The sequence below is a fragment of the Somniosus microcephalus genome, chromosome 23, assembly GCF_052327205.1.
Source record: "Somniosus microcephalus isolate GS21.2 chromosome 23, FLI_Smic_1.0, whole genome shotgun sequence".
Classification (NCBI taxonomy): domain Eukaryota; kingdom Metazoa; phylum Chordata; class Chondrichthyes; order Squaliformes; family Somniosidae; genus Somniosus; species Somniosus microcephalus.
The window spans coordinates 36,246,335-36,267,166 of NC_141009.1; positions in this window are offsets into that span (position 1 = coordinate 36,246,335).

The window sequence follows — 20,832 nt, forward strand, 5'->3', positions numbered from 1 at the left end:
GGATGATGGTGCAAGGCAAAAGGAGATGGTAATGGGACAAGAAAAGAAACAAAAGATGGGTCGAGAAGAGGTATAAATGGGAATGGCAGAAACATCAACAGCTGTCATGTGAAAAGATAGGGGCAGAGGTCATGGTCTGAAATTGTTGAACTCGATGTTGAGTCCAGAAGGCTGTAAAGTGCCTAATCAAAAGATGAGGTGCTGTTCCTCGAGCTTACATTGAGCTTCTGTGGTAAACCACTGTATTGTATATTGCCACCTCTGGGTGGCGCTGTGTATGGAGGCATGCCTCAGCTGACTCCACCCACCACTGTGTGGGTTTCGTTCAGACTTGTTCAGTCACTCACGAAGAAGCATGGTCTCTTCTTAGCTAATAAAAGCCTTATTCATCTCTTCTTTCGACTCATCATCTCTTCTTCGACTCATCACCTTTTATGAAGTAATTGATAAGCGTATCAATTTTATTAGCTAATGCGTACCCCCTCCCTCGCATATCTGATATGGTCAATCAGATTGCGCAATACAAAGTATTCTCCACCATCGACCTTAAGTCAGCGTACCACCAGCTGCCCATCCGCCATGAGGACCGCCAGTATACTGCCTTCGAGGCAAACGGCCGCCTCTACCACTTCCTTAGGGTCCCCTTCGGCGTCACCAACGGGGTTTCGGTCTTCCAAAGGGAGATGGACCGAATGGTTGACCAGAACGCGCTGCGGGCAACCTTCCCCTATTTGGATAACGTCACCATCTGCGGCCACGACCAGCAGGACCACGACGTTAATCTAGCAAATTTCCTCCGTACGGCCCAACGGCTGAACCTAACGTACAATAAGGAAAAATGTATGTTTCACACCAAGCGCCTGGCCATCCTCGGCTGCGTGGTGGAGAACGGAGTCATCGGGCCCGACCCCAACAGAATGCGCCCCCTAATGGAGCTACCCCTTCCCCACTGCCAAAAAGCACTGAAGAGATGCCTGGGGTTTTTCTCCTACTACGCCCAGTGGGTGCCCCTCTATGCAGACAAAGCCAGGCCCCTCATCAAAGCCACCTCCTTCCCCCTGACACCAGAGGCGTGTGCAGCCTTCACTCTTATCAAGAACGATATCGCGAAGGCCGCAATGCACGCGGTGGATGAGTCCATCCCCTTCCAAGTGGAGAGCGATGCCTCCGACTTCGCCCTAGCCGCGACCCTTAACCAGGCGGGCAGACCCGTGGCCTTTTTCTCAAGGACCCTCCAGGGCCCCGAGACGAGACACTCCTCCGTCGAAAAGGAGGCCCAGGCTATTGTAGAAGCGGTGCGTCACTGGAGGCATTACCTGGCCGGGAAACGATTTACCCTGCTCACTGACCAGCGTTCAGTAGCTTTTATGTTTAATAATAAGCAGAGGGGTAAAATCAAGAACGACAAGATCTTGAGGTGGAGAATCGAACTCTCCACCTACAATTATGATATCTTGTATCGGCCAGGGAAACTCAATGAGCCCCCAGATGCCCTATCACGTGGTACATGCGCCAATGCGCAGAGTGATAGGCTGCAGTCCCTCCACAATGACCTCTGCCACCCGGGGGTCACCAGGTTTTTCCATTTTATCAAATCCCGTAACCTGCCCTACTCCATCGAGGAGGTCAGGACCATGACCAAGAGCTGCCAAATCTGCGCCGAGTGCAAACCGCACTTCTATAGGCCGGACAGAGCAAGCCTGATCAAGGCCACCCGCCCCTTCGAACGCCTGAGCGTCGATTTTAAAGGGCCCCTCCCCTCCGCTGACCGCAATGTGTACTTCCTCAACATAGTTGATGAGTACTCCCGTTTCCCCTTTGCCATCCCTTGCCCAGACATGACCAGTACCACGGTCATCAAGTGTCTGAATGACATCTTCGCTCTGTTCGGGTTCCCCAGCTATATACATAGCGACAGGGGCTCATCGTTCATGAGCGACGAACTTCGGCAGTACCTGCTAACAAGAGGTATCGCCACGAGCAGGACCACCAGTTACAACCCCCGGGGGAACGGCCAGGTGGAAAGGGAGAACGCGACGGTTTGGAAGGCAGTCCTCTTAGCACTAAAATCTAAGGGCCTTCCGACCTCCCGCTGGCAGGAGGTCCTCCCTGCAGCGCTTCACTCCATTCGGTCACTGCTTTGTACTGCCACTAATGCGACCCCTCATGAGAAAATGTTCGTTTTCCCCCGGAAGTCTACATCGGGAACCTCGCTACCGGCATGGTTGACTTCTCCTGGGCCCGTCCTACTGCGGAGGCACGTGAGGACGCATAAAACGGACCCCCTGGTCGAGCGGGTGCACCTCCTACACGCCAACCCCCAGTATGCCTGGGTGACATACCCAGACGGGCGGGAGGACACGGTCTCCATACGAGATCTCGCACCCTCGGGTACCCCTGAATTACCACCGTTATCCCCCTTACCACCGTTATCCCCCTTACCACTGTTATCCCCCACCACCCCTCCCAACCCAACCCCTGCAGACGGCATGCCAAAGCCCCAGGAATCTTCGCCAACCACCCAGACACCAGACCCGACGTCGGATGCTGCAACACCACCGCCGCCACCACGACGATCAGGACGTCAGACAAGGCCTCCTGATAGACTTAACTTGTAGTACCCTTCACCCCGCCGGACTTCACATTAAACAAGGGGTGAATGTGGTAAACCACTGTATTGTATATTGCCACCTCTGGGTGGCGCTGTGTATGGAGGCATGCCTCAGCTGACTCCACCCACCACTGTGTGGGTTTCGTTCAGACTTGTTCAGTCACTCACGAAGAAGCATGGTCTCTTAGCTAATAAAAGCCTTATTCATCTCTTCTTTCGACTCATCATCTCTTCTTCGACTCATCACCTTTTATGAAGTAATTGATAAGCGTATCAGCTTCATAGGATATATGGCACAGAAACAGGCCATTCGGCCCAACCAGTCCATGCCGGCGTTTATGCTCCACTCGAGCCTCCTCCCGTCTTTCCTCATCTAAATCTATCAGTATAACCCTCTATTCCCTTCTCCCTCATATGCTAGTCTAGCCTCCCCTTAAATGCATCTATACTTTTTGCTTCAACCACTCCCTGTGGTAGCAAGTTCCACATTCTCACCACTCTTTAGGTAAAGAAGTTTCTTCTGAATTCCCAATTTGATTTCTTGGTGACTTATATCTTATATTGAAGGCCTCTAGTTATGCTCTTCCCCACAAGTGGAAACATTCTCTCTGTATCCACTCAATCAAAACCTTTCATAATTTTAAAGACCTCTATTAGGTCACCCCTCAGCCTTCTTTTTTCAAGAGAAAAGAGACCCAGCCTGTTCATCCTTTCCTAATATGTAGACCCTCACATTTCTGGTATCATCCTTGTAAATTGTCTCTGAACCCTCTCCAGTGCCTCTATATCCTTTTTATAATATGGTGACCAGAACTATATGCAGTACTCCAAGTGTGGTCCAACCAAGGTTCGATACAGGTTTTGCATAACATCCCTACTTTTCAATTCTATACCTCTAGAAATAAACCCTAGTGCTTGTTTTGCTTTTTTATGGTCTTGCTAACCTGTGTCTCAAACTTTAGTGATTTGTGTATTTGTACTCCGAGATCCTTTTGTTTCTCTACCCCACCTAGACTCGCACCCTCCAAATAATATGTGACCTCCCTATTCTTCCTACCAAAATGTAATACCTCACATTTATCTGTGTTGAACCTCATTTGCCAATTATATGCCCATTCTGCAAGTTTATTAATGTCCTCCTGTCATTTGTTGCTGTCCTCCTCAGTATTGACTATCTCTTCCCCACCCCCCCACCCCACCAATTTGGTGTCATCCACAAATTTAGAAATTGTGTTTTTGATGTTCATGTGATGAAACCTCCCGAAATACTTTCGACCAGAATTGGCAACCCTATTCCAACTGGGGTTACTGAATTGAGATCAAGAATGGAAACTCCAGCTACTTTCCCCTCGCTAACCCAGCAAAGCTGAGGCCACTTGTACTGAGCCAGTACTGTTGCCCCACCAGAGATCAGCAAACTCGGTACAGATCAAAGATCAAACTCAAGACTCTCCTACGTAACAACAGTGACTGCACTTCCAAGAAATTCATTGTACATGAATTGCTTTGGGACATTTCTGAGACAGGTGACATGGTGCTACATAAATGCAATTTCGTTCTTTCATTAAGTCACTGATTAGATAACGTTGCTTAACCAGCAGGGGAATTGCCTTTTGTATTTGTTTCTTTTTAGCAGGAGGAGAAATTAATATTTTCTGATAAAGAATCTACAGCATTTTGCTATGTATGACGCTCATGTCAGAGTTAAACCAGGTGACAATCTTTATTATATCCTTGAGCTCGTATAATTGAAGCAATGAGCTGAAGATTTTTTCACTCAAGAGAATAGTTTCAGAATTGACAGTAAATCAGTGAACAACCTTATTCACTAACTGATACCAGTGGGAAGTAAAAGAGAGACTGCTGTCTGCTGGCATCTCAAAGCAGAGCTGCTGTCTGTCCACAATGAAGAAAATTGTTTCTGAATAGACCTCAATTTATTTACCTAATCTCAGCTGTCTTTTGTCTCCACTGGCCTATTACCATCTCGTCTGGTTTTGAATGCCTTTTAATGTCTCTTTTACTTCTTTTGTTCGATTGCAGCCCTGCCTGCGATCTATTTTATTTCCTTTCCAGTTTTGAAAAAGGGTTTCGACCCGAAACGTCAACTCAAATTTCTCTCCATGGATGTTGCCTGACCTGCTGAGTTTTTCCAGCATTTTCTGTTGTTATTTCGGATTTCCAGCATCTGCAGTATTTTGCTATCGTACTCAATTTATATATATTTTGAAGAGTATGATGAAACAAACACTGTGCCTCAGCACAGAGTGATAGGACGTGTGACCATGCTCACAGTTCTTTACACATTGAGGGTTGTCATGAATCTTATCATGACTCATGAAGTAACACTGGGTGGCCAGCTGGTGGCGCCGTCCAAGGAGTATAAATACTCGGGCGTGGGCCCAGCTTGCTCAGGATGTTTCTGTAACCAGGAACCAGTGATGTAACTAGAATCTCATGGTTTTGAAACAGTTGATTAAAGCCTTGTTTTATACTCAAACCAAATGCTCAGAAGTCTTTTTACATCAAGGGCCATTTTAACTTTTGGCAATAGTGTACAACCGGCGATATTGGATCTGCTGCCCATTGTGCATCCCTCCTGATTTTCCTTTCTATTCACTTCAGTGGCAAGGAAAATCATGTGAAATGTATACGGGCGGCCGATCCGGTGTCGCTTGTTTTACACTGACACCAAAAGTTAAAATTACCCCCATTGACTTCCTAATCTCTATGCACACTTCCACACAGAATGAAGGAAATCTGTGCATCACCTCAAGCTGCCGCCCAGCTCTCTATTGTGGGCAGTTGCAGACTGGAAGAGGCAGAGGACTGGGAGCAAATTAGTCATTCAGGGAATAATGCACATCTCAGGGGGACCAGAGTGGGAAAATATATGGGTACAACAATTTTCAGTTTTTAATTAGTAAACTGATCTCCTTGGGCTGCATTAGTAATGTCAAGCGTTAATACCTCAGCTTCAAGTAGTGTCTGTAATCCACCGAAAATAGATCACTGATAATTGTACTCAATTACAGGAAATGTTCATAATGTGATATGTGGGATTTCAATAACTCAGTGACAAAGTATAACTATTAATTGAAGTTAGGGAACGGAATCCAAAATAACATGTATGTATCATTACTCATGTTAATTTGAAATTATATTTGACTCAAAAATAAATTGGAACTATCCAGTCATTCGAGTGAGACCATTTTAATGAAACAGCACAGGAGGCTCATTTTTGGCACAATTTCAATTGACAAATTGCCAATTGACAAATAATTTGAATGAAACAATTTTGAATCAAGAGGAAGGACAGGGTTGGTCTCCATAATCAAAGGCCATTGCCATCAGGTTATATAATTTAATAGAAACTTGACCAAGTTTATAAACAGAAGTGGGCAATTACACATTTGGTTGTATTATGGCATCATAATGTCACTGATTGAATCTTACAGGATTTTAAAATAAAATTTTAGAAACACAAAAACCTCAATTTCAAAAGAAAAGCACATCTCCAGCAACCTGCTTGAGTGACCAAGATGGTGGAGTCTAAGGAAAATCTTTGGATCGAGGTTATGCAGGATGTGAATCTGCCCTAATACTCCTCAGTATAATGGCAATGCCCCTTTAAGTAGGATTTAGATATCTGCCAGTTTAAAAATAAGGAAATGTGTCGTGAGTTCAAATACTTTTTATGATGGTTAGAAATGAACAAAAAATTGCAATATACAAATGCTGAAAGGCCAACATTTTCTGAAGTAACTTTTATCTTTAACCTTGAATGTTGGCAAAGTGAGAAAGATTTAAAATCTCCAACAGAAAGTTGAATTATGTTAGAGTTTGAATAGCAATAATAGAAGAGCAGAAATTAGTTCAAACTAGAAACATAGAAAAATAGGAACAGGAGTAGGCCATTCGGCTCTTCGAGCCTGCTCCACCATTCAATATGATCATGGCTGATCCTCTATCTCAATTCCATATTCCTGCGCTCTCTCCCCTTGATGCCTCATATCTAGAAATCTATCTATCTATCTTCTTAAATATATTCAATGACTTGGCCTCCACAGCTTTCTGTGGTAGAGAATTCCACAGGTTCACCACCCTCTGAGTGAAGAAATTTCTCCTCATCTCGGTCCTAAATGTCCTACCCCGTATCCTGAGACTGTGACACCTCGTTCTAGACCCCCCAGCCAGGGGAAACATCCTCCCTGCATCCAGTCTGTCTAGCCTTGTCAGAATTTTATATGTTTCAATGAGATCCCCTCTCATTCTTCTAAACTCTAGTGAATACAAGCCTAGTCGACCCAATCTCTCCTCATACGACAGTCCTGCCATCCCAGGAATCAGTCTGATGAACCTTCGCTGCACTCCCTCTATGGCAAGTATGTCCTTTCTTAGGTAAGGAGACCAAAACTGCACACAGTACTCCAGGTGTAGTCTCACCAAGGCCCTGTATAACTGTAACTATAACTTGAGATTTGCAGACTCTATGAAAATGTTTACCTCAGGAGAACGGAATGGCTATCCAGTCCTTTCAGGTGTCAAGGATTGTAAGCTTCAACAACTCTTGGACACCAACACCACTCCAGAACCTTCTTCCCCATCACTTTCCTCTGACCCCATCCCTTCTTCCAATCTCACCCCCTGCTGCATTTTCACTATCCCCTCTGACCTTCCTCTCTCTGACCCCAAACAATCAGTCCTCAGCAAAGGCCTAAGCTTCGTCCCCTTACGCCCCCACCTCAATGAATTTCGAGCTCGGCATGACACTGAGCTCTTTTTCCGTCGCCTTCGTCTCCATGCCCACTTCTTTGGCCAGGAGTCTTCCCCACGCACAGCTGACTCCTTCTCCTGTTTTCAGAATTCTCGTTCTACCTGGACCCCTCCCTCTGGCCTCTTACCCTCTCTAGATCTTTTTGTTGCGAACTGCCGGCGTGACATTGGCCATCACAATATCTCTGCTCCCCTACCTCCCTCTGAATTTGCAGCACTCCGTTCTCTCAGATCCAACCCAACACTGTCATTAAACCTTCCGTCAAGGGTGGTGCTGTTGTTTGGCAAACCAACCTTTACCGTGCGGAGGCTGAACGCCAACTCTCTGACGCCTCCTCCTACCTCCCCCTAGACCATGACCCCACTACCGGACATCAAGCCATCATTTCCAAGACTGTCACTGACCACATCTCCTTTGAAGATCTTTCCTCCGTGGCCGCCAACCTCATAGTCCCCCAACCCCGCACAGCCCGCTTCTTCTCCTTCCTAAGATCCACAAACAGGTCTGCCCTGATAGGCCCATCATTTCTGCCTATTCTTGCCCCATGGAACTGATTTCTTCCTATCTCAACTCTATTTTTTCTCCCCTTGCCCAGTCTCTTCCCACCTACATCCACGACTTCCGATGCCCTCTGCCACTTTAACAGTTTCCTGGCCCCAACCGTCTCCTTTTCACTACAGATGCCCAATCCCTCTACACCTCCATCCCCCACCAGGATGGTCTGAGGGCGTTCCGCTTCTTCCTTAAACAGAGGCCCAACCAGTCCCCATTCACCAACACCTTCCTCTGCCTGGCTGAACTTGTTCTCACTTTGAACAACTTCTCCTTTGATTCCACTCACTTCCTCTAAATTAAAGGTGTTGCTATGGGAACCCACATGGGTGCTAGCTATGTCTGTCTTTTCGTGGGATATGTGGAGCATTCTTTGTTCCAGTTTTGCTCAGGTCCCCTCCCTCACCTTGTTTTCTGGTACATTGATGACTTTATCGGTGCCGTTTCCTGCTCTCACCCTAAACTAGAAAATTTCATTCACTTTGCTTCCAATTTCCACCCTTCCCTCACTTTCACATGGTCCTTCACCTTCCTTGACTTCTCTGTCTCCATCTCTGGGGATAGGCTATTGACAAACATTCACTATAAGCCCACTGACTCCCACAGCTACCTGGACTACACTTCCTCTCACCCCACTTTCTGTAAGGACTCTATTCCATTCTCCCAGTTTCTCCATCTCTGCCGCATCTGCTCTGACGATGCCACCTTCCATACCAGTGCTTCCGATATGTCTTTTTCCTCAACCAAGGATTCCCCTCTACCGCAGTTGACATGGCCCTTGACCGTGTCCGTTCTATTTCCCGCATTTCTGCTCTCACCCCTTCCCCTCCCTCCCAGAACCACAATAGGGTTCCCCTTGTCCTCACCTTTCACCCCACCAGCCTCCACATTCAACGTATCATCCTCCACCATTTCCACCACCTCCAGCGTGACCCCACCACCAAACACATCTTCCCCTCACCTCCCCTTTCAGCATTCCGAAGGGACTGCTCCCTCCGTGACACCCTGGTCCACTCCTCAATCACCCCCACACCCCTTCCCCTTCCCACAGCACCTTCCTATGCAAGCGCAGGAGATGCAACACCTGCCTGTTTACTTCCTTCATTCCCACTGTCCAGTAAACCCAAACACTCCTTCCAGGTGAAACAGCGACTTACTTGTACTTCTTGCAATTTAGTACACTGTATTCACTGCTCACGATATGGCCTCCTCTACATTGGGGAGACCAAATGCAGATTGGGTGACCGCTTTGCAGAACACCTCCGTTCAGTCTGTAAGCGTGACCCCGAGCTTCCTGTCGCCTGTCACTTTACTCTCCGCTCCACTCCCTCTCTGATCTCTCTGTCCCTGGCCTCTTACAATGTTCCAACAAAGCTCAAGGAACAGCACCTCATCTTTTGATTAGGCATTTTACAGCCTTCTGGACTCAACGTCAAGTTCAACAATTTCAGACCATAACCTCAGCCCCTATCTTTTCACATGGCAGCTTTTGATGATTCTGCCATTCCCATTTACACCTCATCTAGCCTCATCTTTTGTTTCATAACTTGTCCCATTACCATCTCCTTTTGCCTTGCACCATCATCCCTTTTGTCTCTTAATCTCTCCTGCCTTCCACCCTATCACAGACCTTCCCTTTTGTTCTTTCCTCCCCTCCCCCCTTTCCCTGCCCCTACACTTGCTTAAAAACCTGTTACATCTCCAACTTTTTCCAGTTCTGACGAAGGGTCATCAGCCTGAAACGTTAACTCTCTTTATCTCTCCACAGATGCTGCCTGACCTGCTGGGTATTTCCAGCATTTTCTGTTTTTAATCCAATTGTTAAAGTTCATTGCCTCAACTAACAAAACTCTTTTGAGGGTAATCAAACATCAGGTGACTTATGTAATGTATGAAGTAAAGATTACATTCACAAAGGAATGAAATCCATAAAAGCCTTGATTCATAATATGTAATGATGCCGGAGAAAGATTTGATAAATCAGTCATCGGAAAAATGCTGGAATCCATTGTTGAGGAAGTGGTATCAGGGCACTTAGAAAATCATAAAATGATTGGGCAGAGTCAACATGGTTTTATGAAAGGGAAATCGTGTTTGACAAATTTATTAGAGTTTTTTGAGGATGTAACTAGCAGGGTAGATAAAGGGGAACCAGTGGATGTAGTATATTTGGATTTCCAAAAGGCATTCGATAAGGTGCCACATAAAAGGTTATTACACAAGATAAGGGCTCATGGGGTTGGGGGTAATATAGTAGCATGGACAGAGGATTGATTAACGGACAGAAAACAGAGAGTAGGGATAAACGGGTCTTTTTCAGCTTGGCAGGCTGTAACTAGCGGGGTGCCGCAAGGATCAGTGCTGGGGTCTCAGCTATTTACAATCTATATTAATGACCTAGATGAAGGGACCGAGTGTAATGTCTCCAAGTTTGCTGACTATACAAAGCTGGGTGGGACAGTAAGCTGTGAGGAGAACACACAGAGTCTGCAAAGGGATATAGATAGACTGAGTGAGTGGGCAGTAAGGTGGCAGATGGGGAAATGTGAGGTTATTCACTTTGGTAGGGAGAATAGTAAAGCAGAATATTTTTTAAATGGTGAGAAACTTTCAAATGTTGGTGTTCAGAGAGATTTGGGTGTCATCGTGCAAGAAACACAGAAAGCTAGCATGAAGGTACGGTAAGCAATAAGGAAGGCAAATGGCATGTTGGCCTTTATTGCAAGGGGGTTGGAGTATGTGGGTAAGGAAGTCTTGCTACAATTGTACAGGGCCTTGGTGAGACCACACCTGGAGCACTGTGCACACTTTTGGTCTCCTTATCTAAGGAAGGATATCCTTGCCTTGGAGGCGGTGCAACGAAGGTTCACTAGATTGATTCCTGGGATGAGAGGGCTGTCCTATGATGAGAGATTGTGTAGAATGGGCCTATACTCTCTGGAGTTTAGAAGAATGAGAGGTGATCTCATTGAAACATACAAGATTCTGAAGGGGATTGACAGGGTAGATGCTGAGAGGTTGTTTCCCCTGGCTAGAGTGTCAAGAACTAGGGAGCATAGTCTCAGGATAAGGGGTCAGCCATTTAAGACCGAGATGAGGAGGAATTTCTTCACTCAGAGGGTTGTGAATCTTTGGAATTCTCTGCCCCAGAGGGCTGTGGTTGCTGAGTCTTTGAGTATATTCAAGGCTGAGACAGATAGATTTTTGGACTCTAGGGGAATCAAGGGATATGGAGATCGGGCGGGAAAGTGGAGTTGAGGTCAATGAGCAGCCATGATCTTATTGAACAGCGGAGCAGGCTCGAGGGGCCGCATGGCCTAGTCCTGCTCTTATTTCTTATGTTTTTATGTTCTTAAAAGGTTTGAGATTCTTCAATGCAGATCTACTTAAAATTAAATATACAGTGAGAAAAGAATTGAATGTAAAGTCACTTTTTAAAAATCGAATGGATATTGTTCATTTGAGTGATAGTGGAGCTACAGGTGCCAATTGAAAGTGTGATGATCAAGGCAGATGGAAGCAAAACACTTTTGATGGAAGGCAAGCCATCAAATGGAGACTGGCAGTAGGCAGTGGAGCCATTCTTGCCTTACCTTTTGGTTCATGAAATCACCCCAAGTACAATCGCCGCCACATTTCCGGGCCACATGAGCCTACTCCTCTTTGTCAGATTTTCCAAGTTTCCCTTCCCCTCTGCTATTCTGCTGTGACCATTTACACCTCCTCTGGACCTATCTTTTGTTTCTTTATTTTGCCCATTACCACCCCCTTTTCCCTTGCACCATCATCCCTTTTGGCATTTAATCGCACCTGCCTTCCACCCTATCACAGACCGTCCCCTTTGTTCTTTCCCTCCCTCCCTTTCCCCTGGTTCTGTACTTCCTTAAAAACTGTGAATCTCTAACATCTTCCAGTTCTGATGAAAGCTCAGCGACCTGAAAGGCTAACTCTGTTTCTCTCTCCACAGACGCTGCCTGACCTGCTGAGTGCGTTCCAGCATTTCCTGTTTTTACTTCCAAGAACAATCAGATTGATTTAATGAGCCAAAAAGAACATAAATATCAGAATGATTTGATGAGCCTGATCTTTGTGTTCATACTGAAGGTATCAGCTCCGGCCACAAGTTCAGACCATAACTTTTCTGTTCCAGGTTACTGGGTTACAAATAACTCATAAACTTGTCAAGGGCACTCTATTGCCAGCAGTAAGGATTTGTGGGGAATAACAGCGAGACAGATCACTAAGTCATTAAAATGGATACAGCTTTTTTTTTTCAAACCTTTCATATTGTAATGCACAGAAATAGGTTTGAATTTCTCTATAAAAATGAATGAATTGATTGAAGATCAGTGAGACTTTCCAGTACTGAATATTTGCTTTGGCTGTAGATTAATATCCCTGAAGTTCAATTTCCTCTGGTTAACACATTCATCTAAAATTTATTACAGCATTACTACAATGCAATTGTTTAGCCCGTTTATTTTAAATAGGTTAACAAATGCATGAAAATAGAGCACAGAAGATTGTTTTCTGAATGCACTAGCCAGCACACTGCTGAAGGAAATTAAACCCATTTATCTTGTAATCAGCTGCAAACATTTTTTTGCAAAAAACAAAGATTGCACAAAAGGCTGGTGGCAGCTCTACTGTATTGAATTAGAGAGTGTGGACTGGTGAGCTATCCCCCCCCATTTATACTGAACACTCTGTGGGGCAGCTCTGCATTAAATCATATTGTTTGTGTTTCTTCTTATCCATATACGCGCATAAGTGATCAACACATTTCAGTTTTTGAACTGAAATTTTAAAAAAATGTAATGGCAAATCGCATGGCAAAAATTGACGTTTTAAACGGGAAAAAAAATCCATTAACTAGGTTCAGGCATGCATGTAAATTGATAACAATGTAGCCATGTTTTATACTGGCACTGATCCGGAGTGAGTAAATCTTATATATTTCAATAGCTATATTATGGCTGTTCCTGGGTACAATCCAAACACAGGTGGTGAGATGTACAGTCCCATCGGTCAATCGATTCATTTCAGAATGAGTGGTATCACAGAGCAAGATATTCAATGGGGTGATATCGAACCAAAGGAAAATGAATATCTAAAATAACAGAGAAAGACAAAAAATGAAAACTCACAGAAGTGGAAACAGGAGATGCACGTTAATTAAAGCTATTTGAAGGTGAATATTTAATGTTTGTGTTTATTTTGGGAATTACTGAGAAATTCAATGGACATCAATAATCAATAATGAAATCTAAATAGAACAATGATCAATTGCTCACTGGGAGTCAAGAAAAGAGCTTCCCTTTGTTCATGTTTATCTCTACAGGTTATGCCAGCTATTGGAAATTATTTTAAAACTATAGAAATCTCTTTCAGGGATCCAGTAAGAGAAATGCATTTTCTGCATTTGTAAAGAAATCTTTCTTTCCTCCCCTCAAAGTACAGAGTATCAGTGTGCACAAAAAGAGCTGGGGAATTAAAAATCTGAGCTGCTTCTCACAGCTGAAGATAAAAAGTGTGCAAAAAAAGTCTACTAAGATTTCAAAATCATCAATAATTTAATGAGTTAGTCAATTTAAGAGAAATAACAGTTTTGACTATAACTAGCGTGGTAAATTTTATAAGTTTAAATAAAGGGTTATTAAATTTGAGGATTGGAGTACGCACCATTCTGGAGAGTAATTCTCCTGTGGGTCATCAGTTGCAGTTGTATTCGCTATTTCAGTGATACAGTGCTTCCAATATCGAAGAAAAAGAGAACAATTTAAAAAAGGAATAGCTTGCTTTCTTTGGAATACCAGGGCCAGAAGAGGAGCGATTTGTGCTCAATAGCACTACTTTGTACATTGGCAGTTGTTATTTTTCTATTCAAAATGCTTGTTTTATTTGGTACCACACCTCTCCAGTATCTGAGGTAAATTTTTGTGCACTGATGTTTCTGTAAATTCTTGTCTCCTTACGCTGCAGCCTGTTTGTCTTTGTAAATCCTTGTAGGTGCTAATCAGGTTCCGGTGCTGGATATTCACCTTCAAATAGCTTTAATTAACGTGCATCTCGTGTTTCCACTTCTGAGAGTTTTCATTTTTTGCCAATCTCTGTTATTTTAGATATTCATTTTCCTTTGGGTCGATATCACCCCATTGAGTATCTTGCTCTGTGATACCACTCATTCTGAAATGAAACCGATACACACCGCATGAGGTTTCCAGCTCACTTGCAGTTTTTTGCTTTTTGCATGAGGTTTATTACTGGTAATTAATTATTCATTTATGGGATGTGGGCATCGCTGGCAAGGCCAGCATTTATTGCCCATCCCTAATTGCCCTTGAGAAGGTGGTGGCGAGCCGCCTTCTTGAACCGCTGCAGTCTGTGTGGTGAAGGTACTCCCACAGTGCTGTTAGGGAGGGAGTTCCAGGATTTTGACCCAGTGACGATGAAGGAATGACGATATACTTCTAAGTCAGGATGGTGTGTGACTTGGAGAGGAACTTGGCGGTAGTGGTGTTCCCATGTGCCTGTTGCCCTTGTCCTTCTAGGTGGAAGAGGTCACGGGTTTGGGAAGGGCAGCACGGTGGCATAGTGGTTAGCACTGTTGCCTCACAGCGCCAGGGACCCGGGTTCGAATCCGGCCTCGGGTGACTGTCTGTGTGGAGTTTGCACATTCTCCCCGTGTTTGCGTGGGTTTCCTCCGGGTGCTCCGGTTTCCTCCCACAGTCCAAAGATGTGCGGGTTAGGTTGATTGGCTATGATAAAATTGACCCTTAGTGCTAGGGGGATTAAATACGTGGGGTTACGGGGATAGGGTGGGATATGTGTCGGTGCAGGCTCGATGGGCCGAAATGGCCTCTATCTGCGCTGTGGGGTTTCTGTGAATTCTGTGAAAAAAAGCCTTGGCAAGTTGCTGCAGTGCATCTTGTAGATGGTACACACTGCAGCCAAGGTACGTCGGTGGTGGAGGGAGTGAATGTTTAAGGTGGTAGATGGGGTGCCAATAAAGTGGGCTGCTTTGTCCTGGATGGTGTCGAGCTTCTTGAGTGTTGTTGGAGCTGCACTCCTCTAGGGAAATGGAGAGTATTCCATCACACTCCTGACTTGTGCCTTATAGATGGTAGAAAGGCTTTGGGGAGTCAGGAGGTGAGACACTCGCCGCAGAATACCTAGCTTCTGACCTGCTCTTGTTGCCACAGTATTTATGTGGCTGGTCCAGTTAAGTTTCTGGTGAATGGTGACCCCCAGGATGTGGATGGTGGGGGATTCGGCAGTGGTAATGCCATTGAATGTCAAGGGGGGTGGGGGGGGGGGGTTATTGGTGCCTGCTCCTTGGTTGGCATTACTTTTAGTCTGCAGTTCTCTCCCCTCGTATCATGAAGTTGGTGACTCTTGCTGTGGTGCCTATATGTTCTCCCATATCAGTATTCTTAACTCTATGTATGTGTTCTTATAAAACTTACCCCAAATGTCACATTATGTTGAAGATGAGTTTCAATCGGCAGTCCCTTATTTGGTCTTTAGCATGTCATGTTGAAATGTTAATTTAAAGTTGACGTTATTTCAGTTCACCTTCAGGCTATGCATCTCCAGTTAATGTATAATTATGGATTTGAAATACATCATTTATTCTGAGTTAAATATAATTGCAATAATGATTGTGTTTGAGAGAAATGGTAAACCTGTTGTTTTGCATTGTGTGATAAGCTTTTAACAGTAGTGTTTGGTATAATTTAAAGTCTTTTTTGGGTTGGCTAATTGGATTTTTAGGTGAAGTAAATAATAGGATCTGCAGTAAACAGCAATGAGAAACAAATCCATAACCTTTTATTTTATATAGAAGATTTTTTTATAAATCACAATTAAGTGTCAGTTTGGCTCACTTGGTAACATTCTCACCTCTGAGACAACAAGTTGTGATTTTCATTCATTTCAATTTTATTGGTCACATAACTAAATACAAGGGCCTAGAAATTGAGTGGGGTTAGCGCCCAATTAGCGGCGCTGGAGGGCATTGCGCTGGAATTATAGCCGTTTCTGAAATTGACTTGGGCCTTACCATCGGCGTTAGCCGGTAGCGCTGCGCCGGCACCGATGACGTCATCGGTGTGCGCAGCGTCCCGGTTGCCGTGGTAACCCGGCCCCAAGCCCAAATTCAGTTGCGCCCGCCTCGCCCGTGGCAGGCGCAACCAACGATTGTGGAAAGGGTTCTTACACGCCTTTGCGCCGGCGCATAAAGGTGGAGCGGCGGCCAGCCGCGTTCCCAGCGGCCGCCTGCCCGCACCTCCCTTCCCGGACTCCTGCATCACCCCCCCCCGCGGCCCTGATGTGTGTGCGCTGCGAGCCCGGCACTTCCCCGAGGTGCCGGGCTCAGATGTCGGGGGAATCCGCCGGTCAGTTGTCGGCTGCAGGCAGCTCCTCCTTAACAGAAGGAGGAGGCCTGCAGTTCCCCAGCCTGCCGCACCGCATCGGGTGCCGCAGCGGGGGATTAGCGCCGGAAAACCCAATTGAACGCCCGTTTTGAGGCGCTAAAACCCTCCTTTAGCGCCCGCCGCTGTCTGGGCCCGGCGCAACCGAATTTTCATCGGGCGCTGCCGCATTAACGCTGGCGCAAAATTTCTGGCACTACAGCCCTGGCGAACCCACAACCCAATTTCTAGGCCAAGAAGTGTAATCTAGTCAGTGAAATGCTTTTTTCTTGACAAGCCGAGAGCACCAAGCAGCAAGAACACTTAGCTGCCTGGTACGCACGGAGCCCACAAGGACGGCAGCCATCTTCATCGGCGCCATCACAAAAAAACACATACCGACATATACACGTATACATACTTTAAATATAAATAAAGCAGACATAAAATAAATAAGACATAAAAAAAGACAGCACATAAAATGAACAAGCAATAATGTAAAAAAAAGTAATTTTTACAGTAATTACATTGATATTTCTACCCAGGCTTCTAGAATAATCTCTGGCTACAGGGTGGCCGTCCTGGGAGAGCATCGTGAGGAACTCACAACTTATAATTAAATAAATGAAAATTAATTAATTAATAAAATTAAATAAATAAAGTGCTCCCTCAGTCTCTTTCGATGTTTCCATCTTGGTCTCTCTCGATGTTTCCTCTCTCTCTCTCGATGTTTCCCCTCGGTCTCTCTCGATGTTTCCCCTCGGTCTCTCTCTTGATGTTTCCCCTCTCTCTCTCTCTTGATGTTTCCTCTCTCTCTCTCGATGTTTCCCCTCGGTCTCTCTTGATGTTTCCTCTCTCTCTCTCTCGATGTTTCCCCTCTCTCTCTCTCTCTTGATGTTTCCTCTCTCTCTCTCGATGTTTCCCCTCGGTCTCTCTCGATGTTTCCCCTCGGTCTCTCTCGATGTTTCCCCTCTCTCTCTCTTGATGTTTCCTCTCTCTCTCTCGATGTTTCCCCTCGGTCTCTCTCGATGTTTCCCCTCGGCCTCTCTCGATGTTTCCTCTCTCTCTCTCTTGATGTTTCCTCTCTCTCTCTCGATGTTTCCCCTCGGTCTCTCTCGATGTTTCCCCTCGGCCTCTCTCGATGTTTCCCCTCGGCCTCTCTCGATGTTTCCCCTCTCTCTCTCTTGATGTTTCCTCTCTCTCTCTCGATGTTTCCCCTCGGTCTCTCTCGATGTTTCCTCTCTCTCTCTCGATGTTTCCCCTCGGTCTCTCTCGATGTTTCCCCTCTCTCTCTCTCTCGATGTTTCCTCTCAGTCTTTCTCGATGTTTCCCCTCAGTCTCTCTCGATGTTTCCCCTCGGTCTCTCTCGATGTTTCCCCTCTCTCTCTCTCTCGATGTTTCCCCTCGGTCTCTCTCGATGTTTCCCCTCGGTCTCTCTCGATGTTTCCTCTCTCTCTCTCGATGTTTCCCCTCTCTCTCTCTCGATGTTTCCCCTCGGTCTCTCTCGATGTTTCCTCTCTCTCTCTTGATGTTTCCTCTCTCTCTCTTGATGTTTCCTCTCTCTCTCTCTCGATGTTTCCCCTCGGTCTCTCTCGATGTTTCCACTCGGTCTCTCTCGATGTTTCCCCTCTCAGTCTTTCTCGATGTTTCCCCTCGGTCTCTCTCGATGTTTCCTCTCGGCCTCTCTCGATGTTTCCCCTCTCAGCCTTTCTCGATGTTTCCCCTCGGTCTCTCTCGATGTTTCCCCTCGGTCTCTCTCGATGTTTCCTCTCAGTCTCTCTCGATGTTTCCTCTCAGTCTTTCTCGATGTTTCCTCTCTCTCTCTCTCTCGATGTTTCCTCTCGGTCTCTCTCTCTCGATGTTTCCCCTCGGTCTCTCTCGATGTTTCCCCTCGGTCTCTCTCGATGTTTCCCCTCGGTCTCTCTCGATGTTTCCTCTCGGTCTCTCTCGATGTTTCCCCTCGGTCTCTCTCGATGTTTCCTCTCTCTCTCTCTCTCGATGTTTCCTCTCGGTCTCTCTCTCGATGTTTCCTCTCGGTCTCTCTCTCGATGTTTCCTCTCAGTCTCTCTCGATGTTTCCTCTCTCTCTCTCTCTCGATGTTTCCCCTCGGTCTCTCTCGATGTTTCCTCTCTCTCTCTCGATGTTTCCCCTCTCTCTCTCTCTCGATGTTTCCTCTCTCTCTCTCGATGTTTCCCCTCAGTCTCTCTCGATGTTTCCCCTCGGTCTCTCTCGATGTTTCCTCTCTCTCTCTCGATGTTTCCCCTCTCTCTCTCTCTCGATGTTTCCTCTCTCTCTCTCTCGATGTTTCCCCTCGGTCTCTCTCGATGTTTCCCCTCGGTCTCTCTCGATGTTTCCTCTCAGTCTTTCTCGATGTTTCCCCTCGGTCTCTCTCGATGTTTCCTCTCTCTCAAATCCCCTGGACCGGTCAAAACCCTAGGACAGGTCAAACCCCCGGGGCCGGTCAAACCCGTATGTCATATAATATAATTGAACATATAATCTAGGCTGACATTTCAGTGCAGTACTGAGGGAGTGTTGCATTGTCAGGGGTGCTGTCTTTCAGAGTTGACATTAAGGCAAGGTCCCGTCTACCTGTTCAAGTGGACATAAAAGATGCCATGGCATGTTTCTAAGATGAGCAGGTATTTCCCCCAATATCCTGACCAACATTTACCCTTCAAATAACATAACCAAAACAGATTATCCAATCATTTATTTCATTTGTTGTTTGTGGAATTGTACAAATTGATAGTCGTATTGGCCAAAAAAAAAGTGACCACACTTCAAAAGTAATTCGTTGTTGTGAAGCATTTTAGGATCTCTTGAATATGTGAAACAACATGTAAATGCTTCATTGCAATCTGGGAGAGCTTGTTAACTATCAGCTAGTCTCAGCAATGAGGAAAATTTCAACTTGGTGCTTTCTCTGCCTAAGTTAATTTTTTTCTTGATCTGTCTCATCTTGAGCAGTGGGTTGCTCCAGGAATGATCTGCAATGAACTTCATCAATTTTAGGTCACCTGAGGTATCTCAAATGAAGAACAAAGGAAATGAAGCCCTGAAGAGTCTGAATCCAGAGTCACGTTTCCATTGTAAAGTTACAGGGTGACCACAAGGTGATGGTCATCACAATCTGACCAACTTCAGCCAGCAGGAGTTCAGTCACCGTCAACTGCACAATGTGTGTTATGTTCATAAATAAATAGACATTTTCATTATGAACAGCTAGCTTGAGCTAGTCATTTATTCAGCCATGTGGACTAGTGTACAGGCATCAATCTTGACTACTGCCTTGTGGGTAGCCCCTTACTAAACATACAGCTCCACCTAGTGTACCACTCTAGAATGACATGTTACTGATCATTACATCCCCCTTTCTTTGAGGTTAAACAAAATCAATATCAATCAATATCAATCAATCATAACGACATAAACATCTTCACAACAGTCAACACATTTTCAAAGCTTTACTTTATGAACTCTAAGCTTTTCATTCTTTTATTATAGTTTTCTTTGTACTCAAAGATTAAGTCTATCAGGCATTTTTACTTCACGTGTGGATCTTCTCAGCACAGGTAGGTCTGATGTGTTTTCATGAGAGCCTGTATGTGTGTTTGTGTTAGATTGTTCTGGTGGTGAGTGACAAGATTCAGCTGCGGCATTGTCATCGATTTGCTCTTGGATAGTTTCTTGTGTTTTCAGGAGGGAACGGCGGTTCCTCCTGAGAATCTGTCCTTCCTCAGTTCTAACAGTGTATGACCTTGGTCCTACTTCCTCAAGAACTGTAGCTTTCCTGTTCCATGCATCTGGATCCTCAATCCTGACAACATCATCCCTTGTCAATGGTTTCAGAGTTTTGGATGACTTGTCATAGTGTGATTTCTGTTTCAGCTTTAACAGTTGAAGTCTCTGTCTCAGTTCCTTACTCTGCTTTTCTTTTGCACAGCAGGGTAGCGTGGTGCACAACTTGCGACCCATTAGGAGTTCAGCAGGTAAAGAACCACAGTCTAAAGGGGAGGCTCGGTAGCTCAGCAGGGCGAGATAAGGATCAGACTTGCTTTCTGTTGCTTTCTTCAGTAGCTGTTTGAGAACGTGAACACCTTTCTCTGCCTTACCATTCGACTGAGCATACAGAGGACTGGATGTGATGTGTTGAAAGTCATAATGTGCTGCAAACTGTTGCCACTCCTTACAGCTGAAGCACAGACCATTGTCGCTAATGGCAATCCTGGGAATTACATGTCTGGCGAAGATGGATTTAACATGCATTATGACACTGCTTGCTGATGTGCTTGAGAGCAGCGCCATTTCAGGATAGTTAGAATAGTAGTCAATCACTATTAGATAGTCTTTACCATTCAAATGAAAGAGGTCCATACCAACCTTTTGCCTTGGTGCTGTTGGTAAGTTTCTGACATGTCTCACATATGCCTATCATGTTCTCAATGTCCTGATTTATGCCAGGCCAACAAACAGTGTCT